The sequence below is a fragment of the Narcine bancroftii genome, chromosome 9, assembly GCF_036971445.1.
Source record: "Narcine bancroftii isolate sNarBan1 chromosome 9, sNarBan1.hap1, whole genome shotgun sequence".
In the NCBI taxonomy this organism is placed as follows: Eukaryota; Metazoa; Chordata; class Chondrichthyes; order Torpediniformes; family Narcinidae; genus Narcine; species Narcine bancroftii.
In genome coordinates this window covers 41,193,561-41,211,339 of record NC_091477.1, presented here as the reverse complement: position 1 = coordinate 41,211,339, position 17,779 = coordinate 41,193,561, and the positions used below count along the sequence as shown (strand labels likewise).

At 41.2% G+C, this 17,779-nt stretch overlaps 1 non-coding gene across 1 annotated transcript; it reads right to left on the bottom strand.

The window, feature by feature from the left end:
- Positions 1-12,782: 12,782 nt before the first annotated feature.
- trnag-ucc (transfer RNA glycine (anticodon UCC)) lies at positions 12,783-12,854 on the bottom strand. Its single transcript has one exon. It is a non-coding gene; the product is annotated as a tRNA-Gly (tRNA).
- Positions 12,855-17,779: the final 4,925 nt, after the last annotated feature.

The following is a 17,779-nucleotide window of genomic DNA, read 5'->3' as shown; positions in this document are numbered from 1 at the left end:
TTTACAAAGCCACTGAATGGCAGAAAATTTCTGCCCTGGTGGCAGTGTAAAAATATCAGGATGGAATTTTTTTAATGGAAATTCCATCCTGTAATTTTTCCACTCGTATCCCTACACATTTTTACGGAACAGCTGCAGTGTAAATTGACCACAGCCACTCTGTAAGAAACAGGCCTAATGCATATGACGTTCCCCCTCTGACAAATTCTGCAAGACAGGAAGGCTGTGTAAAAGTGCCCTAAAGGTACCTCTGTATAAACAACCACAACAGGACACACCGAAGGTATGCTAACTTATTTCAGAATAATTCCAAAGTTTCTGTGTAAAAATACCAAGAGAAAAGATTGAAGTGGATAGATTTTGACACCGAAAAGACATTTGCAGAGGAAGAATTCAGAAGGACATAGACCAAATGAAGGCCAGAATGCTAACTCGTTCAGAATGAATGAGTAGGGCTGAATATCTCAAGTAGCTGTCCACCATTTCTGAAATTGGGCTTTTGATTATGAGGTTAAAATGGTGAACAAGAATAGGCCACCAAAGACCTTAAAAGATCACTCTCCATTATCAGTAATTACCTTTAACTCTTGATAAAATACAAAAGTCTGCAGACACTGTGTTTGAAGTAAAAGTACAATGCTGGAGAAACTCAGCTGGTCAAAAAGTGTACTTTATGTATTAACCCATCAACTCTCACAACTACCTCGATGCATTGCTTCTCACCCAATCTCCTGCAAGGATTCTATTCCCTTCTTGCAATATCTCCATCTCCACTGCATCTGTTCCCAAGATGAGGTCTTCCAATCCAGATCATTTGAAATATCTGCTTTCTTCCACTGACGTGGCTTTCCCTCCATCACCATCAACTCAGCCCTTACCCGCATCTCTTCCATTTCCTACTCATCTGCTCTGCCCCCTCTGACCTCAGATGTAACAAAAAAGCAATTCCTCTTGTCCTTCTCTCCCATCCCACTAGCCGCCACATGTAACATGTCATACTCCATTATTACCGCCGCCTACACAGAATCCCACCACTAGACACATCTCTCCCTCTCCTCCATTCTCTGCCTTCCATAGGGACTCTTCCCTCCATGACCCCCCCTCCCACACTCATTCCTCCCCCCCCCCTACTCTGAGCACCTTCACCTGCAGCTACAGGAAGTGCCACAATTGTGCCCACACCTCCTCTTTCACACCATTCGGAGCCTCAAGCAGTCCTTTCAAATGAAGCAACACTTCATTTGTAATTCAACAGGAGTTATCTACTGTATCCAGTGCTCCCTTTGTGGCCTTCCCTACGTCAGAACGGCTGGGCACAGATTGGGAAATTGTTTTGTTGAGCACCTTTGTTCTGACCACATCAGTGACAGGGATCTCCCAATGGCCATCCACTTCAGTTCTGTGCCACATTCTCATGCTCACATGTTTGTCCATGACCTCATGTACTATCCCACAAAGACCACCCATAAATTGGAGGAACGACACCTAATTTTCCTTCTTGGCCCTCTCCAACCAAATGGCATTAACATGGACTACTCTGGTTTCTGCTGGCCTGCTTTCTATTCTCCTTCCATTTGTCTTCTTTCTTTCAGCTCTCCACTCCCTTCCCTCTCCATTCACAAAGCCATCCCTCCTCCCCTGCTGGTGTTGCCTCCCTCCCTTATCCACCATTTACCTCTTGTTTTTGGAACTGTGCTCCTCCCCCTGCCCCTCCCCCCTACCATTTTGTTTGGGGACCTGCCAACATTTTTGCATACCATGATGAAGGGCTCAAGCCTGAAACATTGGTTATGTGCCTCCATCTTTGCTATGTAAAGTACATGTTTTGACCAGCTGAGTTTCTTCAGTGTGGCGTTTTTATATTTAACACTTTTTTTTGCTTTCTGCTTTGTGCCCAGTGTGCTGTGTGTTCCACCAATTCATGCTCTGACCTTATACTACCTGGCACCTTATCAAATACCCATTGAAGATTACAACTGAGAATTTATTCATATGAACATAAGCAAATTCAGAAAATATGCAAATGAACCAACCTTTTGGACAGTTCCCAGCAAATGTGACAGTTGGACAATGTTGTTGAGTCTCTTAAGATGGGGAACCTGCTCACAAATCTTGCATCTGGTGAGATAATTGGTGAAGATTTTACAGTTGTGAGGAATATCGGCAAGAAAATTACAATAAAAGAAAATTAATAATTTTGAGCTTTCTGTAATATTTTTAATTATATTTCTTCCATATTTCATATGTTTTATCAATATAATTTAATTGCCTTTTAATATGTCTGAATCTCAGGGACAATTATAAACATTATTGTTTTGACAAATGGCAAAACTAAGGATGTCTGGCAAATATTCCTGTAGATTTGTGACCAGATTACATTTTCTTGACAGCCTACACAACTCCAATATCTTGTCTAAGGCACTGGTGCCACAGAAAGCCTTGCTGACTGTGTAATAACTCTCAAGACTAGCAGATTAATAAATGTACATGTATTTTCAGTGGATCTAAAACTCTTGATCCAGTGCATTTCAAAATGATCAGAGGAGCTGAAACAGGACCATTTCTTCAAAGATTGCACTTGGACTGTGTATTGGAGCAAACACACTGCGAACAATATCACACCTACTTAGAAACGTTGCAGCAAATACATTGTTAAGTGTCGTACAAATGTGTGTTCAAACAGTGAATCCAGGAAATAGGCTCCATTTCACAAATCCAGGCTGCAACATCTACATTACTTTTCTATTCACCTTGTTCCTTCTTCAACTGATTCGCTAATTCACGATCCTCATATTGAAATCAACACTCTTCTGAGTGTTTTTGTATTACATCATTTTAGAAGAATTTCATTGTTTATTTTACACTCAAGGAAATATATGAAAATGGTGCACTATTTGCTTCCTTTCTGTTTTTTTTGTCTCAGTCAATTATCTACGCCCCTTTAATTTCACTATTTGGCAGTAAAGGGTGCTTGATTAAATGCCTTTTGAAACTCTAAGTACACATCGACTGTAATGTCGACATTATCCTCATCTAGTACTTCATCCGCAAATCAGATATAATAGGTTACATTAATCAGGAAAAAGTGCAGAAAAGATTGACGAGAATATTACTGTGCTTGAGTTACAAAGAGAGGTAGGGTCACTCTCACTAGCATGTAGGAAGCTAGTGGAAACTTTGTAGATGTTTATAAAATCATGAGGGACAGAGATAAGGTACATGAATAAGGAGGTTTAGACTAGTAGGGGGCAAATGCAGGCAAACAGAATGAGCGTGGGTCATGGACAAGTTGGGCCTAAGAGCTTGTTTCAGTGTTGTAAAGCTCCATGCCCAGATAGGTGTGCAATGCACAAAAGTATTGGAGGAACTCAGCATATCATGCAGCGACTGTATATGGGAAGCAAAGGCATATAACCAATATTTTGGGCCAGAGCCCTTCATCATGGGTATGAGCAAACAGCAGGCTGTTGTCCAAAAAAAAAAAAAATCGGGAGAGGAGGGAAGAAGGGGCAGGAGCACAGGCCAACAAGCAAGAGGTCATAGATGGGAACGGGTGGGATGCAGAAAATAAAAAGTTGAGAAGGGCGAAGGGTAGCTCTCTGAATGGAGAGGGGAGGGGGTGGGAAGCAGGAGAAAAGGAGACAGAGGCTGTTATTAATCTGCACTGGCTGAACTAATGCTTTTACCTTCATAGAAGTACATAAAATTCCGAGGGCCATAGATAGGCAGTATGATCAATTAGTCTCTTCCACAGGGAATGGCAGTGTAAAACAAAGGGGCATAGATTTATGGTGAGAGGAAAGATTTAAACCAAACTTGAATGGCAATTTTTTTTTAAGCACAGAGATTATCATTATATGGAACAAGACGACAAAGGCAGTTATAACTACATTTGAATGTCAGGTACATGGATAGGTAAGAGTTAAAGGGATGGATCAAATGCAGGCAAATAGGACTAGCTCAGGTCAGTGGTTTGGCTGGCATGAATGGGTTGTATGGAAGGGATTGTTTCTTTGCTGTGAGCTCTACAACTTAAGTAGGATGGCAGATTGAACACTGAGCTGGCAGCAAGGCATGCTTCACGTTTCTCTAGAAACTTTTTTGTAGCATCTGTACATTACTGAAAGGCTTTACGTTCAAAAGTTAATTCCCTTCTTGTGTCTGAGACATGAGAGGAATTGAGACCTCAGAAGGGCATCAAGGAGCTGGGTGCAATCGAGGCAAGTTAAAAGGAAGTATATGGCCCAGGATCCATTAATGGGAGGCCGGAGAACAATCCAGGCTTGCAGGTGGGAGGCAAGAAAAGGATTCATAAAATCTTGAAGTTGGCTTCCCTATACATTATCCATGTCATCCACTGGCATGTCTAAGGAGATAAGCAATCCTGGTACCTGGGTAAGCACAATTAATCTTTGTGTTCATTTCTGCACGTAGCACACAAAAAATTGTGCCATTAAATACAAGTTCCAGTCTTCGGTCTTTAACTAACACATTTTTATAGGTGACACAATAGTGACTTAGAAAATGGATTTAAATGTTTTCCCATCACCAGTTTGGCCCCCCTAAAACGTCACCCATCTTCATCTCTCAGACCGTTCCTCTGAGGGTCTCTGTTGTATGCTAGAAAGCAGGTTTGCCAAGAATCTCCCACTAAAGTAAAATCTTTCCTTTTTTAAGAAATTCTGAACACGATACAGTAAGATGTAAAACATAGGCTACTAAACTGGGATTAATGCCACGTTAAATTTTTCAAATCGATCATAGATTAGATGAAAAGTTGGACATTGTTTGATATGAAAAAAATAGAGTATGCACCAGTTTGTGAGTCTGCATGGATTTTGGATGAGAAGGAAGAGTTAGTTCAGATACAGTACTGTCCACTTTACACCACACGCTACCCATAAAAACACCGCCAAACATCCCAAATTTCTTAATTTCATCACCTTGCTCGCTCATTTTCGAGAGGAAGCATTTTTAGCTTGATTTTAGTCAGCAATGAATGGAAACTTCTGTTGGCTTTAACATAATTCTCTGTCACTTTAAAGGGTTCCAGGTTAAGTTAATCTAGTACCCTAAAAATCTCTCATCTAATGTTGTCAATCAAAAAGCAAGATATTCTTAATTAGAAAATATAAACACCTCATGCAGAACAATTGAGTGTGACTATTATGGTTTTCAGACTGCAGGCATGTAAAGGCAAAATCAATAAATTTTGCTGGCACAAGGGAAGTCTAAAAAGGAATGTATAGGAATTTTGAGTCAATTCCTACACCATGATTTACCCTTCAGGATCCCTACTACTTTTCGGGGAAGCTTGCAGTCTAAATCGCATCGCAAAACTCACCTCATGAATTTGACGTCCAGCTGATGACGCGCTATGACACACTCAGCATGTGACAACCAGCCCGGGTGTTTTAAATATTACGAATGCCAGAACCAGTAGTGAATTAGCCACGATGTCTGGAACAAAGCACTAGACTACTGTAGAGATCAGCATCTGTGCTGAGGATGAAATTAATCATTACGTGCATGGCACATCTAAGAATGCACCCACATTGGATATCACGCGTCAGATGTTAGCTTTAGACTCAGGCCACATTGCTCCACGCACAGGCACCAGGACTAACGCACACAGGAACTTGCAGTCTAAAAAGGCATTCAGTGTAAACGACCACAAGGTGAGAGATTATGTTAATTTTTTCCATGATTTTCCCATTATTGCATTTTAAAAACCGTACCTGATTATAAACAGTTACAGAACATAGTTTGTAGGGTAAGGGGCATACAATTCATAGCAGAAGCATCTGCCAAAGTCTCATTGGCAGGTCTGCCATGTGTACATTTTTCTTTTCTGTAAATTCATTAATCACTGGAAAATACATTTTTATCTCCTGTTGTAAAATGTTCTGATAAAGCAAGCTGTCTTCCCATTGCTGTATTGAATGCAATATGCTTAATTGTATTAGTGGGTCAGCCCGTATACAATTGCAGTTCTAATTAAAGTGTGTAAAGTTGCAAACATAATTTGTCATCAATTTACAGCAGATTGGTAAAATTCTGGATAATTAGTCAGTCATCGTGTAATTTAGAAAAGCCACACCTTATTCCTCACAGAGGCATTTTTTTTTACATAAGAAATTTTGTGTCCATTTCTTTGAGAATTTCAGTGAAATTTAGTCAAGTTTCTCCTTACAAATCTGAAGAATTGATATGAATTTACAAAATCTCAGAATCAGAATTTATTATCAAGTCACGAAATTTGGTGTTTTGCGGAAGCATCAAAGTGCAGACATACATATTATGAACCATCTTGCAACAATAAATATATTAAAAAATAATAACGCACAAAAAGTAAGGTCGTGTCTTTGGTTCATTGATTATTCAGGAATCTGATGGCGGAGGGGAAGAAGCTGTCCTTGTGCTGCTGAGTCCTCGTCTTTAAGCTCCTGTACCTTTTTCCCCAGTGGTAGCAGAGTAAAGAGGGCATAGAACTAGGTGGTGAGGATCTTTGAGGATGGAGGCTTTATCCTCAAATCTCTATCTTAAACAAACAGTTCATTATATCCTCCACTTGTGAAGATAGTGCTACAGTATTGCTGTCCTTAATGGTGTACGGTTTGAAGTGGTAATTTGCTTACTCCATTTTGACAGGAGAGGTTCATTTTCATCACAAATAAATCCGTTATGCTGATTCATAAAATTTCAGTTGTAAAACAAAATCAAGAATGTTTAACTGAATAAAGCCAGATTAAAAATAGTGCACAACATTTATTCCCTAACTTTCACAACCCAGTATCACAAGACCTCTTTCCTCCAAAATGCATCACATATCAAAATGTAAAATTTCACAAAAATGCCAACATTAGTACAAGGAAATATTGCTTATTGAGATCATATTGAGATTATACAGCAAGGAAACAAGCCCTTCGAGCTACCAAGTCAGCAGTGAGCAGCAAGTGCCAATTTACACTAATCCTACTTCAATCCCTTTTTAACCTCTGTGCAAAATCAAACATTCACCTACAATCCAGGGATAAAATGCAACATGAATTTGCCTTTAAATCTACTCCTGTTGGAGAGGAAAGCCAGTGCACGAGGAGAAAATGAACACCATCCTAAGAAGAACATACAAAGTCCACAGGACAGCATTGGTGATCGAAATTGATCCCAGATCACTAGAGCTTGGTGAAATTTATTTTGGTGTACTGTGATAGTACAGATCTATCACCAATGTATGTAGTGTATATAGTTACAGTATCTAGACTGTGCTTACAGCGATTGACTGAGAGAATGTGATAGTACAGATCTATCACCAATGTATATAGTGTATATAGTTACAGTATCTAGACTGTGCTTACAGCGATTGGCTGAGAGAATGTGATAGTACAGATCTATCACCAATGTATATAGTGTATATAGTTACAGTATCTAGACTGTGCTTACAGCGATTGGCTGAGAGAATGTGATAGTACAGATCTATCACCAATGTATATAGTGTATATAGTTACAGTATCTAGACTGTGCTTACAGCGATTGGCTGAGAGCTAAGCCACGCCTACTGTCTGGGCCTTAAAGGGTTGTGTCCCTAGCCAGGTCAGATCATTCCGGACTGGTCGGCCACCTGTGAAGAGCTCCTGTCTTTTGCTAATAAAAGCCTTGGTTTGGATCAACAAGTCTTTGATTCTTTCGACGAGCTCTACATGTACTATGTGCAATTATGGTCATTGTACCTAAAAGGTTATATATAATTGCCTTGTCAAGACTTGACTAGATTTATTCTTTTCTGAAGCAGTTTTTTAATGCAAATATATAAGCATAAAATGGGAATCAGAGAGCAAAATGAATGTGAAGCTTAGAATTACCTATAATCCTCCTGGAACAAGGGGTTGCGTAATCTACTCCTACTAACTACTGCTGCTTGTAACAAATCTGAAATGTTGACTTCACAACCAATTTGTTGTTGTGACTTCATTAGAGGCTTGTGCTACCTATCATCAAACCTATTTTTCTCTATTAGTATGAAATGAAGCACAAGGGTAATGTCAGTGTAATTATGATTATAAACAGTCACAGAACCCAGTTTACAGGGTAAAGGGCCATACAATTCACAGCAGAAGCATCTGGCAAACTCTCATTGGCAGGTCTGCCACTTGTACACTTTTCTTTTCTGTAAATTCATTAATCACTAGAAAATACATTTGTTAACATTTTTATCTCAGCAGTAGACAAAGGTTACATCCTTTGGAATACTAGAAAGGTAGTTTGTGAGGCACAGCACCTCGGGAGGTCTGTCTTCTCAAAGCCTGCCTCAGTCAACAAGCAGATGACTTTACTGGCAAATGCATTCAGCCAAATGGAAGCATTGACATTGTGCCAAATAAATCAATACTTAAGCATATAGAACACTGTATGACGGCAATGATAACTGATGTCACTCACATTAAAACCATCTTGAGACTAAATGTTTTATAATGCACGTTGGAACAGAGATCCCAAAAATTTCAGAGATTTTTTTCATTAAAATGTACTGCGATTAATTAAAAAGGAGTCGACTTCAATTTATTGATAACATTTAGAAGGGAAATATTTAAAGGTGAGCATCTTATTTCAATGTGTAATCATTTAAAGTTCCTGTCCAGGGAGATATTAGGCAGATTTTGTGCTTAAATCCAGAATGTGTCATACTGAGCTATCCTGGGGAGTGGACTGAGCTGAGTGAGGTGTACCCCAATGCTGAACTGGAACTGTTGAACATAAACAGGTGTTTATACAAAATTGTGTATCTAAGTTGCAATTGAATAAACAAGTCTTGTATTTTTATACCCCAAGATTCTGGTCCACTTCAGTGAACATTGATTTCAATGTACAGCTCCTTCCCCTGACCCAATACTGCTCCAGTATCCAAGAAGCAGAACCCCTCGTTTTCCAACCCAGGCTTTCAGCTTTGTATTCACTTTCCAAAGATAACTTTAGTTGGTTGGTTTGTGTTGTATACTTCTGAGGTTACCTAAAGTGACTTTCTGTTTTCTAAATTCTCATTGACCTTCTGTGGGAATTCTTTCCTTTGTTGAGTGAAACATGATAGACTCAATGCTGGAGGAACTCATTGGGTCTCTTCAGCATCTATAGGAGCATATTGTCCACGTTTCACCCTGAGCCCTTCTTCAATGAAAAATCAGAAAAAGCAAAAGCAGGACACATCAGAAAGTCTCAGAATTCAAACAATGGGGGAGGAATCCAGACCAACAAAAGGTGTTAATTGGAAGTGAATTAGGTAGAATTTATCATGTCTGCGTGAGAGGAGACAGGAATTGGAGAGACAGTGGTGGGGGGGGGGGGGGGGGGGGAGGGGTTTAACAAAAGCCAGAGAAGTCAGAAAATGAAGAGTTGTTTCCCCAATGGTGGTCTCAGTTTTGGCTGTTCATGAGACCATGGACAGACGTGCTGGCAAAGGAATGGGATGAAGAATTGAAATGGATGGCTACACAATTGCAGTGGATGGACAGGGTCAAAGTGCTCAACAAACCGATCTCCCAGTCTGCGTCTAGACTCTCTGATGTGGAGAAGACCACAACAAGAGCATCGGATGCAGTAGATGACCCCTGCAGATTCACAATTGAAATGTTGCTTCACTTGGAAGGACTGTTTGGAGCTCTGAATGGTGCTGAGGAAGTGTGGGTGCAAGTGCAGCATTTCCTGTAGTCACAGGGGTAGGTCCCAAGGGGACGAATGGTGGAGAGGGAGGAGTAGACAAGGGAATCATAGAGAGAGCAATCCTATGGAGGGTGGAGAGGGGAATATGTGTCCAGTGGTAGGATCAAGTAGTAAGTGGTCAAAATGGGGAAGGGGAATATGTTGGATGTGGAGGTTGGTGGGGTAGTAGGCAAGGACAAGAGAAATCCTGTCCTTGTTGTGCATGGGGGCAGAGGGGGCCAGGGTGGATGTGTGGATAATGGTGGTTATGTTGGTGAGTTGCCGTTGATGGTGGCAGAGGGAAAGCCACGTTGTTTGAAGATCTATGATGATCTGGCATGGAAGTCCTCATCCTGTGTATATGTGCAACAGACACAGAGGAATTGTGAGAATGGAATGAAATCTTACAGGGGACAGGGTGGGAAGAGGTGTTGTTAGCTGTGGGAATTGGTGGGTTTGTAGAAGATGTTGGTCGAGAGCTTGTCTCCTGAGATGGAGAAAGAGATTGAGGAAAAGGAGAATGAATTTGAAGTTGGGATGGAAGTTGGCAGCAAAGATGAATGAAGTCAATGAGCTCATCATGGGTAAACAAAGCAGCACCAAAGTAGTCATTGATGCAGAGGAGAAAGGGTTGATAGGCCATGCTTGTGTAGGCTTGTGGCATAGATTGCTTCACATGGCCAACAAAAAGGCAAGCATTGCTGAGGCCCATGTGGGTACCTAGGGCTACCCCTTTAACCTGGAGAATGTGTGATAAGTCAAAGGAGAAATTATTGAGGGTGAGGACAAGTTCTGCCAGCCGGAGGATGGTGGTGGTGGAGGGGGACTGGTTGGTTTTTATTGTCCAGAAAGAAACAAAGGAGTTTGAGGCCTTTAGTATGGGGAATGGAGGTGTATAGGGATTGGATGTCCATAGTAAATATAAGGTGATTGAGTTCAGGGAACTGGTAGTTGTTGAAGAGATGGAGGGCGTGTAAAGTTTACCAGATATAGATGGGGAGGGACTGGACCAGGAGGGTCAAAACAGAATCAAGGTCAGCAGAGACCAATTCAATGGGGCAGGAGCACATTGATATGATGAGTCTGCCATGACAATTGGGTTTGTAGATCTTGGGTAGGAGGTATAAAGGGGTGGTACGGGGTTGGGAAACAATAAGGTTGGAGGATGTAATGTACCAGGGAGGTGACCAGAAGTGATGAGTTCAAAGCTGGAGTGTGATACAGTGGTTTGACGAGTTTTGGTCGGGTCCTGTTAGAGAGGCAAGAAAGAGAAAGTGTCTGACAGTTATCATTTGGCTTCTGCCAGATAGAGGTCAGTGCGCCAGACCACAACAGTGCCACCCTTGACTACAGGTTTGACTGTGAAATTCGGATTGGTGCTGAGAGAGTGGAGGGCCAGGCATCTGAGGTGGTGACATTGGAATGAGGGAGGGAAGTAGTGAAGTCGATACAGTTGATGTCACAGTGGCAGTTGGAAATATAAATGTCCAGAGCAGGTCGAAGACTGGAATGAGGTGTCCAGGAGGAGGAAGACCTTTTAAAGGAGGAGAAGAGATTTGTAGTGGGGGGCGGAGAATCGTGGTTGTGGGTCTAGGGATGAAGACGGAGCTGACAGAATAAGAGTTCAACATCATGACGTGTGCAGAACTCGTTAAGATGTGGATGAAGGTGAGGCCTCTACTGAGGACAGAGCAATCTGTCTCTGAGAGGGGAAGGTTGGAGGGGATGATGAAGACAAGTCAAAGGTGGAGAGAGCTGGGGAGGGGAGGAGGATTGGGGGAATCAGAAGGTTGAGGATAGGAAGGGTCCAAGGGAGAGTAGGGAGGGTGGAGAGAAAGAGGCCTGTGCACTCCCGGAGCTAGGGTGGGTGTTCACAATGGAGATTTTGTCCTGTAGGTCACAGGATCCAAAGTGGAAAATGTGTCTGAAGCTCGGTTCTGTCGGTCACCAAGTTCAGGTGAAAGTTCATGTCGGATGCTTGATCCTGTAGGTCACCAAGGCCAAGGTGAAGACCCATGTCAGGAGTTCCATCCTGTAGGTCACCAAGGCTACGTCAAGAGTGGGTCCCTACCTTAGCTCCTTTGTTAGCTGTTACCAACTCAATTATTAAATCATCTATGACTTTGACCTCCCTCGTTTCCACCTTCGTCAACAAGGCCATGATTAGCCTTTTGTGCAATGTCTGCCCTGCAGTTGACATCCATCTTCACAGGTAACTATGATCTCAACTGGAATTGAATCTTCCATATCGCTCCACAGTTCTCCTTTATTCTCTCTGATTAAGAATCACACCTTTTCCTTCTTGCATCATTGTTTTCCACCGAGGTGTGATTATTCCCTGGTGAAAACTAAATTCCTCCCTCTCCATAAATGCATCAGAATCTCTCTAAATTAGACATTTACGTCTAATGTGGCAATCTTCATCTATTATATATCTCTCTCTCAATCCCAATGATTTGAATGTGAATGTAGGTGGCATATAAATTCACCAATGACTCCAAGATTAGTGCTGTTGACCATATAGAGAACAGTCATAAGCTACAGGATGACATCAGTGTTTGAATGAAATGGGCAGAGAAATGGCAGATGGAGGTTAATCCAGGTAAATTGGAGGTGAATCACTTTGGGACTACTAAAGAGACTAAGACATAAACCATGAATGGTAAGGTTCTAAGGAGTATTGAGGCTAAGAAAGACCTTAGTGTGCAAATCCAAAGATCCATGAAGGTGGTAGCGCAAGTAGATAATATGGTTAAGCAGCACATGGGATACTGACTTTCATTAATTGGGGCATTCAATGCAAGAGCTGCAACATTTAGACATTTAAATTTAGTCATATATATAGCACGGTGACAGCCCCTTTCGGGCAATGAGCCTGTGCCACCCAATTGACTTACACCCCTGTACGTTATGAATGGTGGGAAAAAACTGAAACACCTGGAGGAAACCCACGCAGGCACAGGGCGAACATACAAACTCCTTACAGAGCACCGGATTTGAACCCATGGCTGGAACAGCATTGCACTAACTATGCCGCCTTTTTTAAAAGGATTTATGCAAACCCCAATACATTTCTTCTTTAAAACAATTGCGATGGCCGGGAATCGAACCCGGGTCAACTGCTTGGAAGGCAGCTATGCTCACCACTATACCACCATCGCATCTCTGCTCAAATATGATAAAATATTGATCACCACAACACTGGAAAGATGTGACAGGGCTGAAGAAGAGCAGAGATTTTCAAAAATGCTATTTGGAATGGAGTGAATCGATAATGAGATGAGATTGGAGAAACTCTATCTGTTTTCTCTGGAGTGGAGGTAATTAATAGGGGCATGATTGAGCTATACAAATAATGAGGAGTATAGATAACGTAAAATGATCCTTAACATTAGATCATAAATCATTACAGCACAGTACAGGCTCTTCAGCCCACAATGTTGTGCCAAATTATTAATACATAAGCCCCCCCGCCCAAAAAATAAAAAAATCTAAACTCTCCCTACCTCATAAACCACTATATTTTTTTATTTTGTCCATGTGTCTGACTAAAACTCTCTGAAATGCCTTTATTGTTCCAGCCTCTATCACCACCCCTGGAACTGCATTCCCGGCACCCACAACTCTGTGTACACAAAAAACTTACCCCTGATGTCTCCCCTTTCATTTTGTACAGGTGTCCTCTGGTGATTGCTACTCCTGCCTTGGGAAAAAGGTACTGACTGTACCTAATCTATGCCTCTCATAATCTTGTGGCTATCTATTAAGTCACCCCCTCATTCTTCTTCACTGCAAAGAGAAAAGCTCAAATTCTGCTAACCTTGCCTCACAAGACACTTTCCAATCCAGGCAACATCCTGGTAAATCTCCTCTGCACCCTCTCCATAACCTTCACATCCTTCCTGGAATGAGGTGCCCAGAACTAAACACAATACTCCTTATCAAAGGTGAATAAAAGTGGGGAATGTAGATTTAGGGAAAGGGTAGGAGATTCAGAGAGCATGTGGGCCGGCCATTTTTACCCAAAGACTAGTCATTTCCTGGAATGCACTATGGCAAAGTGGTGAAGAAGATTATCTCACAGCATTTAAGAGGTGTATAAGTAGAACTTGGATTATCTAGGAAGGCATTTAACTTCTTGAAGATAAGATTAATAAGACTAAGGGCCATCTCGTTGGCATGGACATGGTGGGGTCATGATGAGGTGAATAACCTGTTTATATGCAACAGTTTCTTGCTAGATATGAAACAACTACATGAAATCTATTATATTTAGTAGATGAATTTATCTTGATTTCATATTGTTATATATTTCAGGTGCATAAATCGAATATCAGATAGGCTAAAAACGGTGGGGGAGGGGGGGTCAACCTAACTTTAATGGTTTTATAGTATGTCCAGCATATTAGTCGACCCTCATTTTTTGGCTGTTGGGGCCTCCCAGCAACAATCCAAAAAACTTTAAAATACCTCAATCATGAAACAATTATTCTTTCTTTTGTTAAAATGTGGACTTTGTATTTGGAATGTATGGATTTAGATGTAGATACTTCATTTGTGTTTAAAGATGTAGATTGACATACAACTTAACCTATTTTGATTTTATATAAATGTTCTTTTTATATATAAGCTCCAAGGGAGGAGGGGGGTCATAGGGAGTAGATTTAGTTTTATTTTGTGTTCTATATTTGTATTTTGTAAAACTTTAAATAAACTTTACAAAAAAAACCCTCAATCGCCAAGTAACAAAGCTGTAAATTATCGTAAACAAGTAAAGAAGAAACAGTTAAAACCTCGGCGTACCAGGCAGGAGCAGGAACCTTGGCCTATATGGCAGGAGCAAGAAACTTGTTCTCCCAGCAGGAGCCTCAACTTATGTTACAGGAATGGTGATCTCATTCTCCCAGCAGGAGCCTCGGACCTACATGGCAGGAATGGCAACCTCATTCTCTGGAGCAGAAGCGGTGACCTAAGGCTCTATTCAGTAATTGTAGAATGTCTGGGTGGGTTATGGCAGTGCCCAGTGGTGGGGAGATGTTGGAGAATGGCAGTGCCAGTGGTGAGGATGTGCTTCCACGGTCAACTAATATGCAGAATTTGCATTTCAGGGCTGACATATTCGCCAAATCGGCTTCAAACAGTTCTTGACTTGAATTTAAGGTCTCAAAATTATATCTGGCGTATAAGTTGACCCGCCCTTTATGAGTGATTTTTGAGGGTTTTACAACTTGACTTGTAAGCCAAAATATATGGTAAGTTAAATTTTACATGTCTTTGTTATTTATAAATATTCTTATTTAGTTACGAGTTAAATTCTTTACTGTTCAGACATACACAGGTAACTCAGGAAAGCCACCAAGCTTTCTCCATCCATTGATGTGATTATGGCTGATGGGTTTTGAAAGTCAATACTTCTCCATTTACCCCATTTCCTTCATATTTTTCATTAATCCATTTTCCATTCATCAATCACAAATTATTAATCTATTAATCAACATAACAACAATTGTCATCTTCACCCACAATCTTTGAATGGCCAGGAGAGGCGTGATGACCCTCGCTCCCCAGAAAATGCAGCATCCTGCAGACTCAATTCTGCCTTACATTTGGCATAAGGCTTCAGATCCTCTCCTTCCACGATACCGGGCCATCTTTGTAAATAGAAAGTCTTGAAGAGACAGGACTGGCCCCATCTCTGTCCACTGCTTTATTTGAGTCACCTTTATAGGTGTGTCTAACAGCCTCTCCAATGAGAACATTGTCTCTGGAGGCACACATATAGTATCTGGGTCGCAGGGAAAGGTCGATGACACAGTGCATTGGTTTTTGGATTATCTCCACCTGCTCTGTACACTATAGTGTTCTGGTAGACTGACAATGTGGGAGCCCAATGCTGTATCCTAGCTGAGACTAGCGGTGGGAAGCACCTGGTCTCACTGAACAGACTCATCAGTGGTTTATGATCCATATAAATTGTGAATGCACGTCCATAAAGGTATTGATGAAAATGCTTGACATCAAAAACAATGGCCAGACCTTTTTTGTCTAGCTGTGAAGTTCCCTTCTCAGCAGCCATCAGGGTACATGAAGTAAAACCAATAGGCTTCTCTGAACTTTATTGCATCCAGCACTTGTAGAAGTGCAGGGCTTTGCTTAGAATTTACAAAGAACCAGATCCCATATTGTGTCTATGAAAGTATGAATATAGTAATCAGACACTCCTCAACTTAGATGCGGTTATGCTCTGATAAACCCATCGTAAGTGGAAAAAATCTTGTTGAGAAAGAATACTGCACCCACCGAACTTCAAAGCCTACCTACCTTAAATGTGCTCAGACCACTTACCCTAACTTACAGCAGGGAAAATTTATCTAAAACAAAGCAGGAGACAAAGATGTATATTTAGTAGACAAACAATTCATCAATACTCTAGCCACTGGTTTACTATTTTCTTTGGCTTGGCTTCGCGGACGAAGATTTATGGAGGGGGTAAAAAGTCCACGTCAGCTGCAGGCTCGTTTGTGGCTGACAAGTCCGATGCGGGACAGGCAGACACGATTGCAGCGGTTGCAAGGGAAAATTGGTTGGTTGGGGTTGGGTGTTGGGTTTTTCCTCCTTTGCCTTTTGTCAGTGAGGTGAGCCCTAATCCAACCAATTAAAAAAAAAGGACCAAACTTGAATTTCTCCAAAACTTTAAACAAAAAGTTCCATTCAACTCTATCAAATGCCTTTTCTGCATCTGGAGATATCACCATCGGATGAAATATTGTTTAATAATGGAAAAAATTACGTATGTTTCGCGTGATAATTATAATTTTTTTATTAATAAGTGGTTGTTACATTCAGAATATTTACATTTCAATTTACATTGATTAGATCTTAATATGCATATTTAATTTTTCTTTAATATTTTTTCTTTCTTTATGGCTATCCTTAGGAGAGGATGAAGGGGGAGGGGTTTTCTCTTTTTTTTCTTTTTATATATAAAAAATAATATTCATGTTTATGGTTACTTGTTGTATATGTCATATATTATTTGTTTTTTGAATGAATAAATAAAGTTTTAAAAAAATAAGGTAGAGAGAGTGCAGAGAAGGTTGACAAAAATGTTGCCTGGATTACACTATCTAGAATACAGAGAAAGATTAAGCAGACTGGGACTTTATTCATTGGACCGTAGAAGGTTGAGAGGGGATTTGATAGAGGTATTTAAAATTATGAAGGGAATAAATAGAGTAGATGTGAATAGGCTCTTTCCCCTGAGGGTAGGGGAGATGGAACACGAGGTCATAAGTTAAGGGTAAGGGGGCAAAACTTTAGGAGTAATACAAGAGGATGCTTCTTCACTTGGAGAGTGGTGGCTGAGTGGAATGATCTACTGGAAGAGGTAGTTGCGGCAGGGTCAATCTTATCATTTAAGAGGAGGCAAGATGAGTACATGGATGGTAGGGGGTTGGAGGGTCACGGGCATGGGTAGGTGGAACTAGTGGAGTTTCATGTAAATCGGTGCGGACTAGATGGGCCGATGTGGCCTGTTTCCGTACTGTAATTGTTATATGGTTATATGAACGGTCTTCCATTACATGTGAGAGAACAGTCCCTACTCCATAGGGAGAGGAGTCACACGAGAAGGTGATCTCCTTATCTGGGTCATAGTGAACCAGCAGCTTCACTGAGTGGAGGAGTTCTTTTATGTCTTTGAAAGCTTCCTCTTGCTCTTCACTCCACTGCCACTTGGTGTTATTGTGAAACAGCTTGAACAGTGGGGCTAAAACCCCTTGAGAAGTCAGGAAGAAACTTGCCATAATTCACCATGTCCAAAAATAATCTAAGTATTGTGGGCTTTGGGCCTCCTTGATAAGTCTTACTTTGTTCTCCGCTGGGGCAGAGTCCCTCACCTGATCTTGTTTCCCAGGTAGGTCACACTCAGTGTCAGGAACACACATTTGCCACGTCTCAATCTCAGCCCTGCATCTGAGTGCTTCTTCAACACCTGTCCCATTAGCCAGATGCTCCACCTTTGTGCCCCCGTGATCAAAATATCATCCAGATACACCACAACATGCAGAACCCCCTGCAGCAAGTA